This window comes from Falco cherrug, chromosome 13 (assembly GCF_023634085.1).
Source record: "Falco cherrug isolate bFalChe1 chromosome 13, bFalChe1.pri, whole genome shotgun sequence".
Classification (NCBI taxonomy): Eukaryota; Metazoa; Chordata; class Aves; order Falconiformes; family Falconidae; genus Falco; species Falco cherrug.
In genome coordinates, this window is record NC_073709.1 from 25,308,348 (window position 1) to 25,329,836 (window position 21,489).

At 38.1% G+C, this 21,489-nt stretch overlaps 1 protein-coding gene across 2 annotated transcripts in view; it reads left to right on the forward strand.

Moving 5' to 3' along the window:
* The window catches only part of KCNK2 (potassium two pore domain channel subfamily K member 2), a 104,303-nt gene that overhangs the window by 53,840 nt on the left and 28,974 nt on the right, over window positions 1-21,489 (forward strand). The gene's annotated exons all lie outside the window — the stretch shown is intronic.

Sequence of the window (21,489 nt, forward strand, 5' to 3'; positions counted from 1 at the left end):
AGGATGGATGTGAAAGGAGATATATTAGGGGCTGTAAACTTTGCTCTACATTTAGGGCAATTGGAAAGTGTAATTCAGCAGCCTGAGAAAGGAGACCATATGTCTGTCTACTGTCTGGTTAAGAACTGTCCGGAGAAAAATGTGCTTACCAGAACAAGAATCCATTATCTGATTCACTGCTCCATTACAGATCATCAAGACTGAGAAATTCTTAATTTTGGTGTGTCTCATTATAGGATTTATTGAGATTTGTCTGAGCCCTGAAGTGGTGTTTTCTTAGGCTACATAAAAATGTAATTTAGGTTTGTATTTGCCTGAAATACCTTATTTTGTTGTGAGATGGTTTGTAGATCATTTGTGTGGAGAGACATCTATAAATTTGTACTGACTTATGACAATCTTAATAATTTTGCATTTTAAATCTGTGCTTGCAAGTATTGCATGCATGTATCTGAACTTTTGACTGTTAATTGGTCATTGCTGTTAAATTGTTCAGAATTTTCATGTCTAAAGACAAATATGAAATACACATTTGATTATTGAACTGAACTGAGACTCTCTTTTGTTCACTATAGGTCAGTGAAGATTTGGAGAAGTCATTATTCTTTGCTCTGTGTTTTTTATCTTGTAATCATCAAGCTATGCTTTTCTTATGGTTGGGTAAGAGGAGGGTAACCACTGTGGCTCTGCAGCAGTAACAAGAGAAGAAATGAGTCAGTGCCATCAGAAATGCACACATGTTATAACTGAGCAATTGCTAGTAGAATATTAATCTCAAAATAGTGTTAGATAAGAGTAAAGATACCGAAATGCAAGAAAAGGATTTCATTGCTAGATGTCTTGTTAAAGATACAGATTTGCAGGTGTCTCTGAAGCTGCAGTATTACCGATAAAGTGGCTTTTGTAGGTATGGCATTTAAAAAAAAAAAAAAAAAAGTGTATCCTTCTACTAATCCAGTTGACTTTGGGTTAGCGTATGGAGTAAGATACCAACATTTACTTCTTTCCTTTTTTTTTTAATTGATTTATTTGTGGGAAAGACATATGCTTGCATGGAGTGCTTCACTGGTGGGATGAGACACAGGCACTGCATGTCCAAGTATACAGTATGAATTGGCTTGGACTTTGTGCAGTAGATGGTTTTGGTGTGAAGGAACATGAGTGTTGCAGAGACCAAGGATCATGCTCCATTTTAAAGGGTGGAGCTTCAGGAGCTGTAGATGGCAGGTACCTGGTCTTGGAGCTTGATGTATTAGAGCTTGTAACAGAAATGATCATTTGATATCTTAAGTTAATTTTTTTTTGTTTCCTTGAAATAGTGATGCATAGGGAAGGCCGGAGTATAGTTCCCTCAAGCACAGTAGGAGAGATGTGTTGTGTTATGTTGTGTGATGTTCTGCCACCCTTTGAAGTTACCAGCTCTGGCAGCTGCCCCTGGTGGGTAGTGAGGTTGATGAACCTACATGATAAAGTAGTATGGAAAATATTAGATCCTGTACACTAGAGAGACTTAAAGTTAAAATTCACCCTTGATGTCAGTAACAACACTAGGGAAGGAGAGGTAGACAGGAAAGAAACTGGGAATTAAAGAAATGAATTTAAAATTAAATTTAAAATCATTCTCAGATGACTCTAGTGAAGACCACTGGGAGTGGCTGTATGGAGGAGTAGATTGTAGTAGGGTATGATCGCTATTTCTTGGTGATCTATTATGTTTGGAAGAATGTGTTTTGTAGGGATTTCTTCTTTTATGAGCAAGCCTTACTACATATTGATAAAACCACAGCAAATTATGATGGAGAAAAATGACTATAACATAACTAGAATTCAATAACAGGTGATTACCTCTTTATAAAAAGTGGAATGATTTGTAGGGAAAGGCACTATCTTAACAGCTACTCAAAACAGCTGGAGGAACAGATAAGCTTTGTGGGCAGAGCTGAGGAAGGCCTCATTTACCCAAAATGCTGTAGTTTTTGTAATAGTATTCAATACTCCAAAACATTTTGCTTTTTTATCATTTTATCCCAATTATGTTCTTCTACCATCCTGATTATAAAACAACTATTATTAGGCCTCTCTATGAAACGTTTGAACTATCTTGTAGATATTTAGACTCATGTCTCTGCTTTTGTGATAAAACATTTTAAAATGTTTATTGTTTTCATTTAGCTTTTAAAATGAGATTTCCATAATGATGTGCTGATGGATCATCATACAAATACCAAGTGCAGAACTGACAGTGGAAGTGTAAAGACCCATCTGTGCTACTCTTTCCCCCCCCCCCTCCATGTTTTATGCCTGATATTTAGAACACCTCAACCTTAGTGGTTGCCTAATGTTTCTCTGTGAGTGGTAACTTACAGAGACTAATTAGAAATAATAATTCTTTCCAAAATGTGCTGAAAATAAGAGATCAAATGTAGAATAAATTAATTCAGAGATATGATTCATAAAAGGTAATGAAGCAGTTAAAATTATTTGTCAGTCAAGAAAATAATTTGTAATACATTGGCTTCTATATTAGTGACATCCTTTCTTCAGGTTCTGGCTGGCTGAACAAGTCTAGTCCTGTTCTCTGCAGCTATGATGGGGCAGTAGAGGTGGGAATCAAAGAAAAGAACACAAGGGCATTCCCCTAGAACTAACAATAAAACAGAGATGGATGATACAATGGGACCCATATTGATCTCTTATTAACATCAGGAAATTTTGTGTTTGAGAGAAACAGACCTGTCACGTTTAACTGGGTAGCTTTATACTGTGGTGCTTCATGAACCCTCTTTGACAGACGTGTGAACGAATGTGCATATATATGAATATATAATGTTATCCATCATGAAAGCAGCCTGCCAGTCTTGGGCATGTGTGAGTTCGCTGTCAGCCTGGATGCATGCAACAGTGAGCAGTATACCTTTGCTGAGTATACATCCTGGTGATGTGTTTCAGAAGGGCAATAAATATGTTGTGGCATCTTTCCATTGGCTGGCCATATAGTCCTGCCAGTTGTAAAGATGGTTTGTGTGCTGGATGTAAAGATAGAACTACTTCATTCTCATCCATATGCAGAAAGTTCAGGATTTTTCAGAAGATAAATTTTTGTGATCTGCTTAAAGCACCTATTTCTAATGATGGGATAGAAGAATGAAGTACTGAAAGCTGTTGGAAGACGTGAAGGATTACCAGATGCTTGTTAGAACAGCGTGTTGCTAAGTAGTCACACGGAGTGGATGAGAACTTCAACTGCCATCCTCTCTGAAAATGCTCCCACAGAGATCTGCTTATTAACTAACACCAAAAACATCATAGCAGGAGAAGCTGAAAAAGTGGCTGGGATGGTGAATGCTTTATTGATGAGGGATCACTGGACACAGAATAGTGTGAAGTATGTTTTGGCTGTGGGGATGTTATGCCTCTCCCTGGCATGTGGCCTTTGCAGAAATTGTAGAGGAGACACCTACCATAAGCATCAATGCTGGGATGTTCCTCTGAGTTCTCTGGAAGCCCAAGTGGGTGTTCTTCATCCTGTGCTGGCTGCTTTCCCCATCACTCATGCCTTCTCTCCCTATTTAACATCCTTTTCATCTCGGGTTCATCTACACCCACTTTCCTGTCTCCTTTTCCACCTGTCCTCCCTCTGAAGTCACCTGAACTAAAAAACTTGCAGAACTAACAGAACACCTCACCCGGGAAGGCAGCAGCCTGCATTTGAATGAGGAAGGGGCTTTGAGACAGCAAGTGGCATCATTTGGAGCTGCTGCTTTTTATCGTGAACATTTTAAAAGCTTCGTTTTTGGGCTAGTCCAGTTGTGAACCCATAGTGATAAAAACCTGTCACATAACATATTGCATATGGCACTATCATTAACACTGTAGCTAAATACTAAATCACAAAGAAATTTCTAGGGAAATGAAAATCTGAAGATTACGGAGAGAAAAGCAGATTTGACAGTATTGATGCATATGGCTGGTAAGTCTATATATGAGTCGGATGGAATCATGTCCACCCATGAACATTGAAAAGTAATGCATGTGCGTTATGGGGTGTAGTGAAAATGTTAGGTCCTGAGCCTGCAAAAACACCTGTGTGTGTGCCTGACCTGAGGGAGCACAAGGAGGTTCTCTGTGGGCCAGGACCTTGGATAACTCCTGTGGGCAAGGGATGGTTTTGGGGCTAGGAGAAGGCGAGACATGCCTGGTGCTGGATCCAGTATTTGCAAGTTCAGGGACGTCTAACCCCAGATTTTTTCTAGTCTTCTGTTTTCAGTCTGCGGTAGAGGCATATGCTTCTGAAGTCTTTCTGTACTCATGACATTTTGTGCTTCCTGTGAGGCACTCTTTGGTAATGTTAATAGAAATTAATTTAAATACACTGGAAAAAACAGTATTTAAATTTTTTTCCTTCAATCTGGGGAATACCACCAAGGTCCAGTGTAAAGACAGTTTTACTGAAACTACCTCTAGGTTACTTGGCTATGTATTCTTTAATATTTCTTCAGATCTATGCCATTCTAGTTTTCTCTTCTACACATTGGAATCTGAGGAGTTTGTTTTGATACGGTTGAAGCCCTCTCTCCCAATTCTTGTCCTTTCAAAATTCTATTTTTCATAGAAATTATATGTTTCTGTAGACTGCCTGGCTTTCAGTCTCCTTAAAGCATGTAAGTTCAGCAGTCAGCTAATGTGTACTTCACCAATGGCTCAGCTGCTGCCCACGCTTCCTGTGTTTTGGACACTTTCCACTGAAGTCCCACTCAAAACTGGTGACGATGCACAGATGCTGAGGTCAGATCTTCGAGCACTGCATATACTGTCCCTGCCGACAATGCAGAAAGGTTTCAGGTCCAGCCTAGGGAGGTGGTTCTGCACTGGGAGGCACTGGAGATTTTCCCTTACCTGTTCTAATAGGGGAGCAATTTAGTTCCTGGTAGCTGTGCTGTAGGGCAGCCACAGTTGTTCCCATGACTTACCTCCGCTTGCTCAGATCTGATGAGGGTTAAAATAACTTAACTGGAGCACCAGAAGACCTCCAGAAGGATATGTGTTGTTCTGTGTAAGAATATGAAGATTTCCTGGTATTTGGCTGCAATACCATGGCTCAGCCACGAAGTAGGAAGCACAGTATAACACAATCTGTGTACAATAAGCTTCTTCATTCTCGAACTGCACAAATAAGGTGTGTTTAAAGGTATGAACATATGTTTACACATATGTATTTGCATCAAGATCTTTTAAATATATGTATGTTGGCATCTCGACAAGCAGTGCCTGGCTTTACCTTTTAATAATCGCTTATTTTCCCCACCTGAAGACAAGTAAGTTTGTTAATAACTTTTTGTTCATGCAGAGATTTCTCTTCAAATTAATGGAAAGAGGAGAGAGGCTGACCAGCTGTGGGAAATTGCATCTCTCATATATAAATTGTATACCCAAGATATCCTTCTGGGTGGTGTTTTGAGTGTTACTTTACATGTAGCTGATGGACCTTGGTAACTGCTGTATTATGTCCATTGGAAGTTTTTATCTCTGGGATGCAAAGATACAAATGATCTCCTCAACCAGTATATAAGCAGACACTGACTTAAAATCTCTGCTATCTGCAGAGGTATTTTCTGTTTTCAGACAGTTTCAGTCTGAACTGGGGCGACAGATGGCTTCACAGTCGAATGGCTGCACCAAGGCTGTGTGACTCGATAGCTTGTGGTGGTGATGTGGTGACACTTTTGGTCCTGTCTTTGTCCTGGTACTTCCCTGCCTGGTGGGAAGGGGTCTGTGGTGCTCTGTGCTCTGCAGTTTTGTTCTTTGTGAAGTTCCTGACTGACAGCTAAGCTTGACTGTCTGGGGAGGCTTTTTGTTTGAGTGATAGCAGGAGTGAGCCTAAATGCGTATTATCAGTCCCTTTGAGAATAGTGAGGTTTTCTGTAACATCTCTAAGGGATTTCTCAGGAATTTTTGGAGCCTGAGCAGGGTTCTAGCTTATGCAGGTCTAATCTCTGGTAGAAAAACTAAATATATCCAGCTTTTATAAGATATTGTCTTAGGAACTTTGCAGAGTATTGGTACTGTAGTCAGAGCCTCTGGCTGAGCTCTGGATCCTGGTCTCTGCTTTAACAGAGCTAAATTCTGTGAGGCTCAAGAGTTTGTCAACCTTCACTGAAGGGTATGTTGTGAAAAGAGAACGGGAGCAAATAAAAGAAAGCTAATTCGGTAGCTGTGGGTGAAAAAAACCACACTTCTGCCTTTTTCTTTTCTGCTGTTCATGTTCTTCCTTGTTTTGAGCCTCCTCAGCCAGGTCACCTCGTATCAGTTGGCTAAAAGATGCAGTTTCCTCCTTCATAATAGAAGATTACAAACAACACAGGGCTAGTGGTACTACACACTTATGTGGATGGTAAACCCGGGGGATGGTGTATGACTAGGCCTGTTGTTTGTGCCTGCTTAGAAAAACAGTGGGAGGAAAAAAGTGACACGCTCCTGTGGCTTCCCTGAAGAAGAGGAATGGAGTTAGCAGGGTGTCTGGTTTTCTTTTTGTGTGTGAACAACATGGAGGGGTTTTAAATTGGTTTTGTTCATCAGGGAGCTCTTAAGGAAGAAATTGCATTATAATTTATATTCTTAATTTTATTACACGACTGTCCAAAGGTCAGGGTATATATCCAGTGTAGAGCTATGACATTTCCATGTGCGTGACAATAATTTTGCAAGGACATCTTTGTTCTCGGATCAGCTTGAGTGTGGTAGGGGTTAAAATGAATGAGATAGTAAAAGGGAAATGTGCCACTTTAAGAAACGTGCATATTTTCTGTGCAGTGCTAAAAATTTGATTGGAGCTTCCTTCACTCTTCTATCACTTGCCCTAGTTTCTCCTAGCCTGCCACCATTGTTCCAGGCAGCCTGCATCCTAAAATACTAATGAAAAATAAGAAAATAATTTTTTTGTGTTGGCTAAATGTTGCCATGTGCAAAGATGATATAATGACTGTAGAAAACTTCTGGTTTTGTGGATCTTACGTGGAATCCTGCATTTCCTAGCCTAAATTGTTCAACTGAGTGTTCTGTTTATGTAGTAGTTTCTAGATTCTCAGTTCATGAAAATCAAGTGCTGTAGGAAAGACTGATTGTGCATTAGATGTTTCTTAGGACTCTGTAGTGTTTACCAAGAGTTTGAGTGCAGGGTTGTAGGACACAGATAAAACACACAATGTAGTTTTCAGCTGAAGAGGGCTGTGCTGAAAAGCTCTATGCCAGCTTCTTTCAGACACAGATTATATTTCTGCAATGCAAAAATCAGGTTTATTTTTTCTTTTTGCCCCACTTCTTCTACTGATATATGAAAATGAGCATCTGGAGGCTATTGTTCAGGATAGAAGATGTAGCATCAAGTGGTTTAATCATATGCAGTAGATGTTTTTTTTTTTTTTTTAAGATATTCAGGGAAAGAATTGTGATATATAGAGCCAGTTGCTCTCGTTGTAGTATTGAATACACTTATTTCCAGTTCACAGTATGTTCTTTACCTGGAAAAGAATTGGGAGGGGCATTACCTGTTTTGAGATGGTTATATGTATAATTAAAATAGTTCTAGCTTTCTTTGTTTGTCAGTACCCATCTAAAAATATACTTAATCTCAAAGCTAGATTAATTTTCTAGAGATATTTGTGGAAAATTGTTAAACTACTTGTGTAACTGATTTGTACTTTTAGTTGGCAAAAATCCTCTCTAGATAAGGGAGGTGATTTATGTGTTTCATAATCAGCATCTTACGATGTCCAAGTACTTAAGCATCTCATCATAATAACTTGAAATTTCACTTCCAGAACTCTGTGTCTGGTACATGTTTTTTTGAGAGTTATTATGTCCCTACACCGAGGATTCTGATTTTTGAAATTTCATTCCTTTTTCACTTCAAGAGATACGGGACTGAGTCTTTGTATGCAAACTCATGATTTGGTCTATTTTCATTATTGTCTGCATGTATTTCTAACCTGTATGTGTGGATCCTGAAGGCAGTGTTCAAAGCTTAGTCTTAATATCTTTTTGGAAGGGCATTTCTTCTTTATTTAAATATAAACACAGCAGTATGCGTTCATGAAAATAAGCATTACCGTACTTCTGGAACACTTTGCTTTAGTATGAGCTAATGACTGCAGCAATTTTCTTGAAGTGAGTAGCAAAAAGGAAAGGCACATCTGTTGCACTTAATTTTGTGTGCTTGTATCCTACGTGAATATATTTGAAGACACTAAAGGAATAGGATATTATTACGTAGAGTCTTTGTATGTGCTCTGTTTCCTCAGTGTGGCTGCGTGTGAATCCTATGTCTATTTATTTGCATAATGGCTATTCCAATTAGAGGCAGGTTTGGATCATTCAACTCTACTTCTGTGACTTCCTCTAAAAGGCATATATAATAATTTTATTCTAGTAGAAAAAGGTTGGATGAGGCTTTGAGCAGCCTGGTCTAGTGGAAGGTGTCCCTGCCCATGGCAGGGGGGTTGGAACTGGATGGTCTTTAAGGTTCCTTCTGACTCAACCCGTTCTGTCATTCTGTGATTTCTTTTGAGAACATTTCTTTAAGCATTTATTTCTGTTCAAAACTTTTTATCTATTTTGACCCTTCTGAACTGTAGATCTACATGTAAATTAAACTTACATACATTAAAATTATGAATACTCAGAGAAATATTTTTTCTAAACAATTGTATGTAAGTGCTGTAGGTAGCTACCAAATAACCTAAATCCCCAACAGCAGCAGAACTGTTATTGCCATTAATTCATTTATAATTCTTGTAGTATGGAATGCTTCCCCCCCCCTTTTTTTTTTGTGGTGGCAGTACATTTTTTTTATGCTTTGAATACTAAAATACTACTTTAGATTGATTTCAGGAACCATAGTGTGGAAAACCCTTAGGTCCCAGAGTTTCGTCCTTTTGATTTGAGCTACTGTACATTGGACCACAGAAGCACAGGCAGTTAATTTTGTGGTCTTACTTGGGGGGGGGGGAAATACGTGGTGCATAAGTTCTTTTGACTGCAACTTTAACACCTGGGATGTGATAGAAACTTCATAAATATCTTAGAAGCCAGTTGAAAGCCTAAAGAATTTTGTTGTGTGTATGGAAAAATTTAAAATACCAGATGATAAATATTGTAACATTTGTGTGCGCTCATTTAAAGAAGGGAATCAAAAGATTTGCACTAATAAATCCCACTGAGTCTTCAGGAATATGAATAGACATATGAAAATTTAGCTTTCATCTGTTTGTGTAAACATAAACAATTCATTCGATGGTTCATTTTCTACCAAGAGTCACAGAACTACACTGAAAAAAGAAAATGGCAACAACTTGTTTCCCATTTTTGTGTTGACAGATGAAGCTGTGAGATACCAAACTGACACAGATTGCTCTTACAAATATTTCTGGTCCCGGAAAAGAAGTCCTGGTTAAAAGCAAGCTAAAAATCATTAGGCTTCAGTTTCTGATAGCTTAATTACTTGCTGTAAAATTAATTGTTATAACCAGAGTATTATGGTGCTGTCATGAATATTGTCCGGTAGAATCAGACAGTTGTAGTTTAAACAAATGCAGTTAGGCTTTGAGTGGGATTTTTTTAAAAAATTCCTTGTTTTTCCAGTTATCATCCCAGTTAGGTTCCATTCTGTTTACTTGAGGAAAATGAGATCCTGTAAGCAAAAGCAGCTGGAGTTACAAAATATTTTGACTAGTAATCTTTCTGTGGTAATTCCATATAAATGAAATAGGAGGCGATTTTGTTCATGTATTTGAACACAAGCTAGCTACTCTAATTTCCTTGTTTAAGCTGAATGTAAAGAAAATCATATGGATTGGGGAAAGTGTATATGTATGTATCTTTCTTTGGTTTGTTTTCCCTGTGATTATGCAGGCTTCTGCAAAATTAGTTGTTTGCCAAAAAATTTGAAGAAAGTAATTTGCAGCATTTGGCTGCTTATAAACCATTCAGTATGGACAGTCTTGTTCAGGTTGGTGTGATTTTTCAGGATCATGTATTCCTAAATAAAAATAGAAACCTTTGGATGGGGTAGGTTTTCATGTTATCCTGTCAGGACGGCATGTGAAATAAGGACAAATACCTGTTCGGAACGGAAATGCTTACAAATGACAACTTAGCTTTTGGTCACACAAATATTTACTATATATGTAAATGTCATGAGTGTCTTAAAAGCCCAAAGGAATAAAAACATGCTTAAACTTAACACTGGTTCAGATCTTCGAAGTCAGTTTATGAACACTGATGCAGAATATTTGTAAAAAAACTTTTAAATGTTTTCTGGCAAATTTTCTGTGCGAAAGGGCAAAATACGTTTAAAGAAAATGAGTACAGGTTTCTTTCTTGGAAGTCACTCAAGTTTGAAATAGAAAATATGCATGGAATTTAAAATTCCCTACGCTATGTTTCAGGAAAAAATCCTGTATAGAGAAAGAAATACGGAATTCATAGGAGCTGAAACACTGAATCTTTCCCTATAACTATGGATAAGTCTGAGCTACTATTTGTTTATTTCTGATAGTAATGGAGCAGTAGTGACCTTTAGTGAGGTTAGTTAAAACATTCTTTTCTGCAATGTGTTTTAGAATACTATAATAACAATATTGATATTAATTTTTCTATCTGCTGAAATGCTATTAAGAATGTTACTCTCCTTACCTCCATCTTCTTTTAATTTTTAAGGTGGAATAAGGGCATGGGGTACACTTTAATTAATGTAACTGTCCTCTGCTCATAGGAATAGTCCTATTTAAGAGTCATTAAGATCTACAGTCCTTAGCTTGCATAACTGCTGTGCTGTCTGTATCTCTATTCATATTTTAGGGGAAGAGAAACAATATTATTTTATTCAGGGGATGGTTTTCCTTGTCTCTCAGTTCAAAGAGATATTGTGCTTTTGATGAAAAGGGAGCTGTTGCTTTTACAAGACGTACTGACACTTAAGGAGAGACAAAGGAAAAAGTAAATTGATGCTTCTGTGTTTTAAAAGTGGCATATGGGTGAAGATGTTCAAAGTAGGAACTAGATCAAACCTGCGTGCATTAAACCTAAAACTTCTAAATTGAAAGACAGCAGCATGCACTCCCCAGAGCTGATGCTCTTTGCTTTTCCAATTCCACTGTACCATGCGGCAGCGTAAGGCAGCCCAGGGCTTGGTTTGCTTCTGGCATCTTCCCTGAATCATTGTTTACTGTCAAACACCAAAGGATGGAGAAACCGAAGGGCTCGACCCTGCAGGGCACGAAATACCCTCAGGTAGCTCATATTTAAATAGGACAGTAGGTTGATAGTCTCCACAAGGATCTAAGGTTGGGGAGTACCTAGAAGCCTTCTGGGAAGACCAAGGAAGAGATGCATTGTGCTTTGTGCCTCACAGCCATGAGAGAGAGGAGCATTAAAAGTTTGAGCTGATAATCTGAGCTTTTTAGATTTCAGATTCTCAAGCTATTTTCCTTCTGATTTTCCCTGTGCTTATAAACAAATGATTATTTTTTTTTTTTTTTAGCTCTTGGTTGGTGTGCTTGGTCTAACTGAGACTGTATTTTACACCTGCTAATAGGAGACTATACATATCCCATAGTCTAAGCAAGACTCAAAGCTGAGTTTGTTGAGTCAGATGGCTTAGTCTAGCTTAGCTATTTGTGTTCCAACTCAGGCCTTTGGAGGGTAGGCACAGTAGTGAAATAATGTTTGTGAAGTATCTTTACACATGGTGAATTCATATATATTTATTTTAGTGTTTCTTTTCCACTCGTGAACTGAAATGCAAGGTTATGGAAATTTAAGACCTTTAGCTGAAAGCCTTATTCTGTCTCGTGAAGGATTCTGTTCCATTTTGAATTATTTCCCTGTGTGTAGGTGAGGTAATTTGAGATACAAGTAAAATTGTAGCCTGTGTATTCAAAGAAAGTTGTGGAGGAAATGATTGCTCATGATTTTGCTACTTACTGAAATTCCTGTCCACAGTAAACCACACCAACTTCTTTTGAAAGCAATCTGGGGATGTAAAACCAAAATATCTTAGTGTAATAAAAGTACAAACTTTGGTATTTATTTTGCACTGCTTGACAGTAATCTTTAATAGCTTTACAGCATGCACAGAGGCAATTTTATATTCAATTACTGCTCTGTTAGGGACTTTTGGCTACAATTGCATACTTCAATGAGAATTTTATCTTTATTCTTTTCTATAAAGCCCCATATTTAGACTGCTGTCTGCCAAAGAATCGAGTGACCATGTCCATAGTAATAGTTCACCAAGTGGCTGGGGTGAAGACATGGGTTGTACTGAGGGTTGGTAGGATGCTGGTGAGCCACAGAATGCTCGTCCGCCACTGCCTTCTGCTGAAGCACTCACTGCAGAGGAAAAACCCACACACCTGCACAGTTTTAAGTCTCTGAAAACTGTGGAAGCAGAAATTAATTCTTGCTCCTTTGGAGGATTTTAAGTATTTTTGCATTCTTGTAATTGCACTTTCTTCAATTGCTTGGATAATGACATTATAACAAAAGAGTTTTCATATATAGTGTGAAATTCGGGGAAATTAAAGAGCTGGTGACAGTGTGATTTCCAGGATTGATTTCTGCCACATCATGACAGTGCTGAAAATCAATTGAAAATTTGTTAAGAATTTCATTTGACAAAGTATATATGTATGTTCATCTTTGCAGGTGCATATGCTGACAGAATGAGTCTGCTTTCAGGTATTTAAATGTTACCTGAATAGAGATTAATTTGAGCATTTTTAAAGTTAAGCGCGTTACTTGCTCTGCTGAATCAGGGCTATTACACATAAGTAGCTAGAAGCCAAAATGTGAAGTTAGTAAAAATTATTTATGCATAGTGGTTCATTTTTTCTGTTTTTAAGATTCTGTGTTAGTCCTAATTGTAAAGATTGCTTCAGGAAAAAAAAAAAAAAGGAAAATGAGAAATAGAAGAATGACCTCACACTTTCAGATACTTGATGGTGAGCCTCACTGACAAAAACCCTAATTTTCTTTTTAGAGAAAATAATATTATGACTAAAAATCTTCAGAGATTTTTTTTTTTTTTTTAGAAACTTGGTAGTGTTCTTTTTTGTAACCGTAACTCTTTTGAAGAAATTGTGTTTCTTAAAATGCTGGCATCTGTTAGGACTAACTACACCACGAGGCGTTTTTATTAGTAATACAATACTCAGCTATTCGACATTATGTGCAGAATAACGTGTGTGAGTGTTCAGGTATGTATTTCCTCCTGAAGAGCCCTCCTTCCTACCTGTCTTACTAAGATTAAGCAATTGTGTACTTAAAATAGGTGCAAAGGAGGAGGTTCTCTTTCCTGGCAGTCTCCTTGCCTCCCATCTCCCCTGGACTGCGTGCTCTGCCCCAGAATTTCTCTGCCAGTCAGGATAAATGATCTGGATATATGGTCTATGTACATGTAGCTTAACAGATACAGAACGTACAGAAAGAAAACTGATGAGGCAAAATTTTTGTATTTTTGAATACTGACCTGGCGAAAGGTCTTTTAAATGAAGTTGGGATGCATGAAGAATAATTTAAAGCCACAAAGTTGTGGCCTACCTAACAGATCAAGGTACCTGCATTCATTTTGGCCAGTTGTATCTGCTTAACAGGACCTGAGGTCTGAGTTTGCCGATTGTAGTGTTATGGGATTTTTAGTTCTTGTTTTAAATCTGTCGAGTTCACTGAAGCCAGGGTGTGTTTAAGAATACCTGTCTCGTCACATAATGTGTTTCACGAGAGAAACTGGATGCCCTCGCCTCTGGGAATAGCAGCGCTGCTAGAGAGAAAGGGCAAGTGCTGGAGACTTGACGTATTCTAACTGTTCATGTCTCATTTGTTGCTGTAAGTCTGCCATAGTTCTAATTTGCTAATGCTTTTGCTATCTTTTATTATTTGTAGGGATGACAGAAACATTTACAGGTGGGGCAGTTTTAAACTCTAATGAAAAGCATGTGGATTGCTTTGTATTTGGGATGGAGAGGCCAGCAAGAGCTTGCTTTACCAAGCACCAAGGATTGCTTTATTTGTAAACAAAAACCCAAACCTGTTCCTTCAGTTTCTCAGAGGGAACAAAAAGGAAAGCTATTAAGAAAGCCACAAAACTTTAGAAAACAGTTACTTGAGATCTCCATCATAGTTGCAGTGTCAGAAAAACTGGTCATAGGTTGTTTTTGGCAGTATGTCTAAAATTAACAATTCTTGTTTTTCTGCGGATCACCTGGATCAATGTATTTTATCTGCATGTTGATATTGTTCATGACTTGGTGCAGGATGAATGTCACTTTGTCACATTTGATACATGTTTACACTTGATAAGAATATGTGGGTAGTAAAAGTTTCATGATACTGTGAGCTATTAACTTTTTTTCTTTAAAGTACACTCTGTTTTTGCTAGCTGTGTTAGCCAGGCATCTTGCTCCCATGGAGCAATCTCACTTCAAGGGAAAAAAGCAAGTGGGAGTTTTTTGGGTTTTGGAGCTGATTCAGTTTTGCTAGAATAAGAATTAGAAGGAACATGAATGCAAGCCATAACAAGAAAACAGTGAAATATCCGAAAAAGGGACAGAAGTCCTACTACTGATGAGAAGTAGCTACTCATCGGTGGGCAAAGTGACAGCTGAATGAGATGAAGAACCTGTTCTTGGCAGCAGTGCTATCTGAATTGATGTTTAAGTTTTTAAGTCTTTTTAACAATTATTACCCAGTTCCTGGAGATATTGCCTTAGCAACTGAATGTGAGTTATTGAATACTGCAACAGCTTCTGTAGCTGTACAGAGACTTTCCTTACAGTGCTCCTTCACCTCTCCAGCACAGCCCTTTGACTTGAAGAAAACTTATTTTCTATGAATATTTATAGCCTGTTCTTTTAAAAGAAGTTTTATTGATTTGATTACTGTTCCCACAGAACACAGATGAAAAGAAACCACCGAAAGGAGATCAGTCTTTGCCTTGTTGTTTCTTGATTATTACACATTTTATTAATGCCAGTCTAGGTTTTCCTGTTCTTATTCATAGTTGAAAAAGAGGTATTGGTAATTGAGAGTTTTTTTAATAAAACGTCTCTCTTCAGGCTTGAGCCAGAACATTACAATCTCAAAATAATATACTGACATTTCTGTGACACTGAATTATGGACTAGTGCTAAGAAACAGAATTTTGTAGGTTAGAATTCAGATAATACCAAAGGGAGTGCTGTGCTGAGCAATGATACTAAGTAGATGGCAGTACTTTGTGACAGTATGGTTCCCAAATGACTGGGTAAAACTATTAAAAACAATTGGCTTCTAGGAGCTATAGTAAGTGATAAAGAAATTACGCCTGACTAGTAAAGCAGAGATTTTCAGTTTGATAGCAGACCACAGTTTAAAACAGAGGTACCTTCACCTCTGTGTTACTGCACACAGCCCTTCGGCAAGATTAATGCAGCAATTTCATCACTTGCATGTATATAAAAGTATTTAACCTTTAAATTGAAGAACTGCAGGAGGAGCACTGGCTGCATACTCATAATGAGATCCACAGGCTTGTGAGCGATGGCTGTAAGGTATACCTGTAGTATGTGCATGTGTGAAAGAATTAATGTATATATGTAACACAGAAATATTGTGCTTTCACTGCAAGGGTATTCATATTCTATTCATCCAAGTATTCAGATTTGCAGAATCTTGAATAATCTTGCAAAAAAACTTGAAATCTGAAAGGCTTTGTCCTTATTCAGCCTTCAAATTCTCTTGCACTGTGTTCAGGAATATTTAAGTAAAAATAAATATTTAAGTACATGACATAAGCATACAGAAGCATGTCAAACTTCAGTGTAGGATGGAGTGAAGAGGAGGAAAGGAAAAGGGATCAGTGTAAAAACACAGGCAAGTTTTAGTATTTCTTCAGTGCATGCAGAGATTTCCATGTAGCCATTATGGTTACATATACTGCTTTTTTGTTTAATGATGATGTCCAGCCCATTATTTTAGCTAAAAGGGATATCTTATTTATCTGTGAGTTAGTGTATATCTTTGCCTTGGCACTAGTGGGCGGGCATGCATTTAAAGGGTAATCCCCTGAGCCCAAGTGGTGATCCAAAAGGGAAAAGCATCTTAGCTACTAGAAATTCAGCAAGGTACCTTTTATAAAGATTTCATCAGATGGTTCCTTGGGGGTTGGGAAAAGCATCCTTTGATGTCTTAAAATCAATTTTGCATTCAGTATCAAGACGTGTGTATGCCCTTTGAAGAGGGTAATCACTGTAATTGAGCTGCATAGTCAGTGTGGATGCTAACCTACAGCAAAACAGCTGCCAGTCCCACACTGTGTCTGGTGGCTGAAGCTGAGGGCATGGCAGCCACGTTACTTGGCTCCAGCCTCGTGGGATTCAGCAGCCAGGAGCTCAGCTTTTCCTCTTAAGTCTATGCAATCTTCTCAGTGTCAAGTTTCTGTTATCCATTTTCATGTAATTAAGGGTGTGCATGTTCACCAAATTGTCTTTCAGTATTTAACTGTTTCATTGACCACATACCCAAGCTTAACAGCTGAAAGTAGTTTCTCATATCTCAAAGTAGGACACTATTTTGGTATAATTTTGCCTTTGTTTGCTACCTGATGAATGATGTTTTCTGTAATCTGAGGTATGTCAAAACCAGTGAGAAAATAGCTACTGGTATTTGAATTTACATTTTCTTGTTTGGGAAGAAAATGTTTCAAACCTTCTGCAGACCTTTTAATCCCACTTGAGCTATTTGATAGAAATGAATCATAAGTGGTGACACACTTTTCCATCAATTTTGCAAGTAAAATCTAGTCCTAGAGCTCCTTAAAGCACCTATAATCTCTCACATGAGAAATACTTAGTTGCAGCCAGCTAGTTTCAGTAGATGCTCTGTGTTGTCTAGGAATTTTCTGTGAAAATATAATAATTTGGAGTCTCTCTTCTTCTAACTCCACTTTGAAAACGTGGATTTGAAAGAGCTTTCTGAAAGACTGAGATACCAGTTAACTAGAAAGCAAAGGGGTCTTTTTATCTTCTTAAAACAGAAATAAGATTTTTATTTTTAATTAATTGCCAGTATTCCTTTTTAGGAAGGTTCGAATACAAAGACAGTCTTATCTGAACAAAAGTGTCTTGTCAATTGTGTGAGAATTTCTAGCTTTTCAAACTTTTCCATATTTGCAATACAACCTATTGCTTGTCATGATGGGGTTGGAGCAGGGAGGGGGAGCTCAACTGGGAATTCAAACTTCAAACATTGTTTTGCTAAAAACCAGTAATGTATTTGCAGTTATCATAGTTACTAATTTCTGCTTAATAGCAATTCTATTTCAGGTGAGAAAGTGTATTACAGACGCTTTCATCCTCAAAGAAATACATTAATACATTTAAGAAGGGAACATGAAAAAAAATGGTTCCTATAGCATCTCATTTTGAGTTGTTTGTTTGGTTTTCGGTTTTTTTTTCCTTTCACTTAGCATACCCTTGTTTCCATCTCTGCTGCTGACCAAAGGGACTAGGTTTCCCTTTGAATCTGGTTTGAAACTTGGAGGCTCTAAGTGTTTTTGAGCTGAAACCATGGAATATGTTATTTTGTTGAATGGAGCAATTAGTTACAATCTACTTACAAAGGCCTTTTATTCTTAATTCACAAAGGGGTTACTGGAAGCTCCTTCTAAAATGCATTTCGTGTCCACAGCTGCTTGTCAGAGACAACGTATTCTAAATGCACAAAGTCCTTTGGGCATTAAAGGCATGCTAAGCAGCTAGCAGGACATGAAAGGGATTTGGTGAAACTAGGAAGCGAACCGTGCTTTGGCGAAACTAGGAAGCGAGATGGGGAGGGTGTACTGGGGAAGGACAGTCTGAAACCAGTACTGGCATTATCTTGAGTGAAACTGGTCCTGTGCTGTGAGTTAAATTTTGTGCTGTTCATCGCAGATAGCGTTGGTTAAAAGCTCTTTGACGGAAACTTTCTGATAAATTTAGCAAATTTAAATCAAGTGCTTTGTTCATTTCCATGTTCAAAAATAAGTGTATTGGTTGTAATGGGGAACCAACTGTTTGTAGGAACTACAATCAGTTAGCTTAGTAGAAACAGAGGAATAGAAAAGCTGCACAGGACTGCTGAAGGTGAGAAGAGTAACCGAGGCGCCGGGGCAGCCTGTAGGACTGCAGTGTGCACCGTCCCTTCGAGGCGAGCAGTTTGCGGAGGGGAAGAGGTGGCAGAACCTGATTCCCTGAGGTTTCTCAGTCAGTCCTAGGCAGACTTCGTGCTGGCCCCTGGAGCAGGAGTGGGAACTCTGAAGTGACAACACCGTGCCAGGGGATGCTGCAGCAGTACCAGGTGTTCCTACCCTGCATGTGGAGAAGAGCTGCATGGTGCACAGGGATACATGGTGGCTGGCATTCCTGTGGCCATGTGCTCCTCTCCAAGCACAGTGCCCGAAATGAAGTTTTCCTTGGGTTTTACCTAGCAGCACAATTCTTCCTCTTTATTTTTTTTTTTTTTTCTTTTAAAGCAAGCAATAATACTTTTCTGAGACAAAACCCTCAGGAATTACATCAACCATATGAAATATAAATACATTTCCTCTCCCATTGCATAAATGATGGATTAGCTTTTCACCGGAGAAACAGAGAGAGTAGGATGTAAGGACAACTTGTGTAACCCAGAGTAGGCTGTGGTGTACAGCAGCAGACTTACAAAACATGACACTGTAGGAAATATGATTTATGTATGATGGAAACCCCTTGGCAGATCAGTTCACTAAATTACATGTCCTATCATGAGAGCTCCATGGTTTGTATTATGTGCAGTGAGCGTCTGGACAGAGATAAACTACTACCTGTTGGGAGTATTATTTTATCCAGTAACGTGTGAGATTTTTTAAAAAGTATAGTTAATAATACAAGATCTTTCTTGTTTATGGAAGAAAGCGTTTGTCACTTTTCAGGATGAAAAGCAAGAATTTGCGAGTGTAGAAGGGAGATAACATCCTTTTCTTGAGCAAGACATGACTCTGATTTAGGGAGGAGGATACACGGAGCTGAACATGAACTTTGTGTCCTGATACCAATTAGCAGCAGATGAGAAGTGTGCTGCAGCAGCAATTGTCTCTGTAATAGCTGTGGGATGCACAGAGAATGCCAGTTTGCTTTATGAAGCCAAGAGCAAACTGCCTGCTTGGTGTGTGCTTCACTGGGCTGGTATTTTGTCACCATTTCAAGACACTGCTTTTGTAAAGCAAGCAAATACAGTTCTTAAACCAAAAACAACAAAAAAAAAGCTATTTCCAAATGCCCTAGTACAAGCTCTATAATTCTGGTCTATCCAGACCCCTGATTCTGAATTGCATTAAGACCCCTCAGGAATTATACCCTGGAACTATTCAAGCTCCTGTTGATGCACAAACAGGCATGTTTATAAAAACAGGGTAGCTCGGGACTGCTTGTCCCTTTTTGGTTGGTGATGAGCTAATTTTATTTTAAAACTCAAGGGTCTCTTCTGCTTGATGCATGAAGGGAGAGAGAGAACTCGGTGGAGTTGAAATTTCCTGAATTATAACAATCAGTAATTTTAGCCTTTGCTCTGGGTTAGGGAAGGATGCTAGGTTGGTCTAAAAGTGCTGTCACTTTTTTCCACTTACCAGAGTCAGACTTTTTTTCATTTATATTAGTAGAGGGAAAACTTACAAAGCTGGAGGATTCCAGAACTGGTAATTGATGATATTTCCTGTAACTTTTTTTATTTATTTTTTTTTTTAGTTTGACAGGCTTTATTAGTCATGATTTGGGGAAAATTTCAGTATCAACTTTTTTTTTATTCTAACTGAACTCTATCAACTTTAATTATTTACACAATTACTATCTGGAAGCTGATACTGGGGCAAAGTATCTAGGGATAAAATATATTCTTAATTGTGTCTATTTTTATATTAATGAAATTGAGTGAGGGACAGCTTTGTCTCCTGTGTACTGGAAGGAAGAAGCTGTTTTGACAACAGAGCTTTGTTATAGCTTACCTACATGAGAGCAGAACCAAAAATTAAGATAATAGGTTTCATAAAGAAAAATTATGTTAAATCAACATGCTCAAAATGGTTAAATACGAACTCTGGTAAATAGTTAAGCTATTCATTAAATCGTAGAAGCTTACAGACACATTGTGCAAAAATACTGAGCTCTAAAAAAGAAAACTACTTTGCAAGCTCTCAATAGAGCTGATAATATTTGTCTATCAGCTTTTTCAGAGGAAAAGTGGATTTTCGTTGAATGTTTTTTGTGTATATGGAACATATCTCACGCAAAGTTTAAGACACTAAGAAACAAATTTCTCAATTACTTGCTAAAATATCTTGCTTCTTATTTATGGAAGATATTTTTCCCAGCAAAATGTAATCAAAAACAAACAAAATGATTTTGTTTATTCTCTCTGTGGAAAATAAACGTTTTTCTGACAAGTTCTTCCTCTGGCCTCCTTTGAAGTGCATATTGTTGTGCTGAAAAGTGAAACAATGTAAGAAATGTTGTGGTGTTACTGCTGCTGCTCCCCCAAAACATCAGTGATCTTTTGGAGGGGAAAAGCTTTTGAATTAGGACTGATGCTCATGAAACTTGTCTGTAGGGTTCTGCCTTGGGGACCTTGCCATTTCCTTAAAATACGACTCCTGGGAGATGCATTGGAGGGGGTTTCACAGGTGTCGGGGCCGGTGCACTTTGTATTTTGGTTTCTCCGGTCTAAGTGCACCAGCAGCAATTGAGATGTCACAGGCACGTCAAGGTGCTCTTTTACACGAGCCAGTGAAGACAAAATGATTGTCACTTTCAAATGGACAGAGCTGTGAGCTGTAAACTGTCTCTCTAAGCTTTGTTTGCAAGACTGAAAGAACCGAAGCCTTTAATAACGAAGACTCTATCTAAGCAGTCCCATTTATGCTAGAAATCCCTGTTTTGCTTATCCAAGGTGTTTTTTTTCAGGCTGCTTCACTTTGAAACACAGCACATCTGAAAGATAATTGTGTCTTGCTGACAGGTACTGCAGCCTGCTGATTACGAGGCCAGTAATGGACATTTCCAGGTAGCAGAGGCTAACGCATAGCTTAACCAATTGGTACTAACTACATGTAATAGATAAGAAAAGCTGTCGCTTATTAAAAAAAAAACAAACAACAAACCACCAAAAAACCCCAAAACCAAACAACAAAACAACAATAAAAAAAATCTCTGGGAAAGTTTTTATTCTCCAGGTATACATACAATATAAAATAAGTGGGTGAATTGTGCAGCAGTTTAATTTTAGCTCAGAGAGGACTGTATGACCTACACTTTGATTTTCCACAATGTTTGCTGTGTCATATGGTTAACCTAGTAAGGACCTGTGTTTAACTGTTCTGTCCCTGCTGTCCTTTTAAAATGTGTAAGGTAACATCTATGTAACTTCTTGAACATCTCAAGTTTGTTAATT